Raw genomic sequence first — 6,000 nt, forward strand, 5'->3', positions numbered from 1 at the left:
CTCAATGGTGCTAGAATTTTCAAAATATCAATCAACTGTGTGGATTACATCAATCACTACTTTAATAAAGAAAGTCTCTTTATTAAAGGAAGTCAAAAGTTGGAAAAATTTGCCAAAAGATAGCTCTTCTTTTCAAGATTCTTCATTTCGGCCACACTTCTTTTCAAGATTCTTTCTCCCAAATGAAAGAAATTTCAAGTCCGGATTTCAGTATAAGAAGATCTCAAGAGTTCAGTTCAAGGCAGAGCGAATTCAATAAGAAGAAGTTTTATTTTTCGTTTGTAATTTGTTCTCTCAAAATCATTCTTACTTTTGTAATAATTCAATCTTCTTCAATAAAATTACTTCTATTTTTCATTTTTCTCTGTCTCTGTCTCTTTCTCTTGTTCCCCCTGGGTCTTTATGGTATCAGAGCCTTAAGAGAATATTGTGAGATTAAGTTAATTTACACTGTAGGCACCGTTCAATAGGTGATACTGGTTTAATTCCTGGATGTCTACTGAATAGACGTTGGTCAGCCTGTTGTTGCCAGGGAAGGCGTGTTGGGTGGTCCCGTTTGTAGGTTTGGTAAGAATCAGTCTATCCTATTTTACTGTTTTTATTGTGAAAAATTAATTTTGATTTCATTTTATTCAATTATGTCTTCAGTCTCAAATTGGCTTAGGAGATCTAGGTCTAGAAATAGACAAAGTTCAAATGAAAATAGAACACAGATTTTTCAAAATGAAGAAGAAATTGACAATACATCAACATTATCTGCGTCAAATGATTTCAATTCAAATGAACTTCAAATAGCACAAATTGAACAACGTCTTCAAAATTGGACTATTCCAAAGATAGACAAACATTCTATATATGAAATAGGAAAATTTGATTCTACTCAAAATTATGTTATCAAAACTTTTGAACAAACAATTTCAGTTAATAGTTCAAATGCATACATCAATTTATTTTCAAAAGAATCAATTGAATCCCACAGGAAGAAATTCAAATATCTTCATGTTGGATTAGTTCAAATTGCCGTCAAACCTTTGTTTAGACTTGATTTAGACATCCCAATTTTAATTACTCTTAGAGATAAGAGACATTTCAAATTTGAAAACTCATTACTTTCACCTCTTGAATCAAATCTTGAAAGTGGTCCAGTATTTTCAAATTGTTATCCAAAATCTTCAATAAAATTGATAGATGGAGCAATTTAAAATTCTCTCAATCTTCATATTCAGACTAAAAACCTTGAGTTTGATAGTCGATCAAATGCTTTTACTGTAATATATAGAACATATTACAAGCTTATGAATACTCAACTCAATATTGGTACTCTTCATTCTTCACCAAGAGAAGAAAGTCTTTTGGTAGAAGTCAATCCTTTTCACTCAAATGTTGAAATTCCTAAACGAATTCCTTGGAATCTTTAATCCAGAGGACTTGAATGGAATTTTGAAAATATTCAAGCTCCCATTCCTGCTCAAACTCATACTATTCCAAATGAGATTTTAAATTTTTCTGATGGAAAAGCTAAAGTTATCTTCAAAGGATCTTCTTCTAGAATTCAAAGATCATTTTCATCAAGATCTTCTAGATCTGAAGAAAAACCAAGAAATTATTTTCAAACTTCAAAAATTCTACTTCATCTTTCAAAGGAGTCGATTTTACTCCTAATATTCCAAATCCTTTTTATCAACCTAAAGAAAAAGAAGAAGAAACTGAACAACCAGAATCTCCTACTTTTTCTGATATGGTTCCTCCTTCAAATCAAAATCTTGATCATCAATGTAATGTTATTTCTTCTGAAATAGATAGAAGAAAAGAATTCAAGTATGATCAAGATATTTGTGTCAAAAACTTTAGAAAACTTTTTAGAGAAAGTTTTTCTTCAAAACAAAAAGAAAAATATTAGGAAGATTATTTTGAGTCTTCTACAGATTTAAGTTTTTATGATTGGATTTAATTAAAAGTTTTTGAATATATATATATATATAAATATATATATTCGAAAAATTATGATTCCACGTATAAAGTTATTTTATTAGAAAATTTATAGTAGAAAATAAGCCTTTAAAAAAAAATACAAAAGCTATACCAAATAGTGACTAATGTAGTTCCCTGCGCAATCTTATTATTATTATTATTATGCACCGCACTTAAACTACAACGAAGTTTTTTAACATTTGCTTATTTTCACTTTTCTATCCTCAACTTTTTTTAATCTCATTCTTATCCTCAACATCTCATTAACTAACATATTCTATCTCCGATTACTTATTTGCCCATCACGTACTTAAATAAGAATTATTTTTTTTATATAACTTCGAAAAAACAATTGTTCCTCATTTCAAAGCACGCGAAAATAATATTTCATTTACCCTGTTGTCTTGGGACGCTGGATCTCGGAAATTTGAAACTCTAAAGATAAGAAACTTATCTTGAAATTCCTTGTACTAAAATATTTGAAATAAAATGTGATAATGGTATATTACTTCCAAGATTTCACGTAAGTTTTGTCATAAGAACGTAATCACCCTTTTTCATGTCTTTTGTGCAAGGCCGATCCACTACTGGTTGAGAGAGGAAAATGCGGTGATTGGTTTTCTTTAACGGTGGGCAGAATTGATGGAGAGAACATAGAGATGGAGCAAGATAAAAAGATGGTAGAGAGTCGAGTGACAAAGAAAATAAAGAGACAGCAAGATAGAAGGAGCGAGTGAGGGTGCGTGGGTGAGGGTGTGGTGTTGTGGGATAAAGAGTGGGGTGGTTCATTTGATTTTTGAAAAGAAAATTATTTGTATCTTATTATTGAAATGAAAAATTAAGTCATTGTTGATGATTATTACTTCAAAACTATTTTTTTTTAACATATCCCTTGCTTGAGCTCCCATTCTGAGAGAAAAATGTATTATTGAATAATGATTTTTAGAGAATGTATGGTTAAAAACTAAGAAATTTTTTTACCTGTAATATTATTTTACTAGAAAATGTGTAGTGGAAAATAAATTTTGAAAAAAATTAATTTTCAAAAATATGGGGTCAAACAACTTTACAGTCTTTTTTATCACACAATAAAATATTTTGTACATAAATTCAAAATTAATTTTTCCTTACATTTTAATCACACATTCTAAATAAAAAATAAATAAAAAAAAAATCCTATTCCAATACATATCTAACTTCTTATAAAAAGGGGAATGAGGGTCTACTGATGATGCAACATTAAATTAATCCAATTTTACTGTGCATGATGTCATTTTTTTATTTTTCATTTTGTTTAAGGTCAGACAAGTATTCTTCCACGCATCATGTCATTAGCATTAAAAAAATAATAATAATTTTAGTATATATAAATGTCATAAGGAAAAAAAACTCTCCACACAAGAGCATTAAAAAAAATTCTTCGCACGGTGCAGAAAGATGACAAACCATGTGCGGAGTAAAAAAAAAAAAATCTCTAAACAGTACAAAGAGATGGTAAACCATGTGCGGAGTAAAAAAAAAAAAAACTCTTCACACAAAGCGAAGAGATGGCAAACTATTGCCGAGAGTTTACAAACTCTCCGCACTATGGAAAAATTCTCCGCACTATGCGGAGAGAATTGATTACTCAAACTACATTCGTACTCAACTTTTAATTATGGATATTTTGATTGATTACTCAAACCACATTCTTGTTTGTAGAGACTAGAGAGAGCTCTGCAATTTTATTTTATTATTTCATTTTTCAAATGAACCTATATAAACTATATATTTGTTATGAAACTATGGATTCGAGCCCTGAATCAACTTGCTTGCAAGAAAAATAGTAAAAGAAAAGAAAGAGTATAATTGATGAAATATAGTCTAATATTCAAAGATTCACGAAAGATTGCATATTAAGGTAACAAAATAGTTCCATACACAGAAGTTAGCTTTATTGTTTAATTACGTGCCAAAATAATACACAAAACACCCACCCAGTTAAAATCAACAAACTTAATGACAAATCATTGCATCTATCAGAAAGGGGAACTTTCAATCCTATCAACCATATTTCTTTTCAATCCCATATAGTTCATATAATTTTGCACATAGAATTGATCATTTACTGGGAAATAATTCTTTTTTCTTTTGCTGTTGATTTGTTAAAGTTTAATAAAAAAAAAAAAACACATTGAAGGGTCTTAGGAAATCATGGATGCTCTAAAGGACAAAAAGTCAGCATAATTGTGATCTGTAGCATAAGAGTAAGCAAGATGACAATGGCAAAATTCGGTATATTACATATACGTCGATTTATAATTTGTTATAAATGTATAAAATTTATTTAATATTGAATTTTTTAAGTACTAATTCAATATTATTTTCTTTTTATATAATTTATTTTCGAGAATAGAAAAAAAAAGTCCGCACTGTGCGGAGAGTTTGGTTTTTCTCTCCACACTGTGTGGAGAGAGTGCCATGTATTTCTTTTCGCATTGTGTGGAGAGTTTGATTTTTCTGTTCGCATTGTGTGGAGAAAGTGCCATCTCTCTGCATTGTGCGAAGAGTTTTTATTTTTTTCTTCACATTGTGCAGAGAGATAGTTTGCCATCTCTCTGAATTTTGCGGAGTCTTTTTTTTTTTTTTGCTCACGTGTGAAGAGTTTTTTTTATTTTTTTATTATATGTTTCATGGAGTTTATATATACTAAAATTATTATTATTATTTTTATATTGATGGTATGATGCGTGTGTGGAAGAATATTTGTCAATCACTATAAACAAATATTTTTACAAAATGTAAAAAATAAAAATGCATGATAAATCTTCTTATTACGCTAATAAAATTACAATAATTTTTTTTTTTACAAATAACATAAAAAAATTATTTTTATCTTCAACAAAAAAACACATTTAAAAATTAGCAATTTTCATAACCATTTTTTTTAATTCTCAGAAATACAATTATAAAAAAATGAGAATTAAAAAAAAAGAAACAATATTGAATCACAACATTTAATACTTAAGAAATTTAATATTAAATAAATTTTATACATTTATAATAAATTATAAATCCATATATGCAGTTTACCATATTTGTAGGCAGTTTATCTATGCTGCCTACCGTATTTGTAATTTACCGTATTTGCAGTCTACTGTATTTGCAAATAACTTACCGTATTTGCAGCTTACCGTATATGTTGTCTACCATATTTGCAAACATTTTACCATATTTTCAGCTTACCGTATATGCTGCCTATCGTATTTGTAACTTACCGTATATACTGTCTACCGTATTTGCAGCTTACTGTTTTTTTATATATCGATTTTTGCATTTACAAATACCAAGAATGCAGAGTACCGTACATTCACTTGCCAAACCGAATTTCAAGAAAATTTTCAGATTTTTATTTTTTTAACATACCTATCGTATTTGTAACTTACCGTATATACTGTCTACCGTATTTGCAGCTTACTGTTTTTTTATATATCGATTTTTGCATTTACAAATACCAAGAATGCAGAGTATCGTACATTCACTTGCCAAACCGAATTTCAAGAAAATTTTCAGATTTTTATTTTTTTAACATAAGCATAAAATAAATATTAAATATATATGAAGTACAAAATATAAACGCATATAAATATGATGCTAAATCTTCAATTTTCTAATATTGAATTACACAAAATTTAGAAATATAATCTTTATATTCAACTCAATCATATCGACACTATCAAAGAATATAAGCAAAATAATTTGTATAATCTCGTATATTTCTTATTCAGGTATGAAATATATAAGTATATTTTTTCTAGATGACATAATACTGTTATGCTATTGTAAAAATAATTTGTAATTATTTTTTTATACCATGAAAATATTTTTAAATATTGCTTCAAAAATATTCCAAAAAACTAAAATTTATACACTAAAAAAAATACTATAAATATAAAATTCGTTGAACGCAGTTGACAATGACTACTAGAAGTAGATTTGTGTGTAATTTTGAAGTCGAGAACAATGAGGGAACCCGACTTTTTTTACCGA

Source organism: Olea europaea, unplaced genomic scaffold (genome assembly GCF_002742605.1).
Source record: "Olea europaea var. sylvestris unplaced genomic scaffold, O_europaea_v1 scaffold1575, whole genome shotgun sequence".
NCBI lineage: Eukaryota > Viridiplantae > Streptophyta > Magnoliopsida > Lamiales > Oleaceae > Olea > Olea europaea.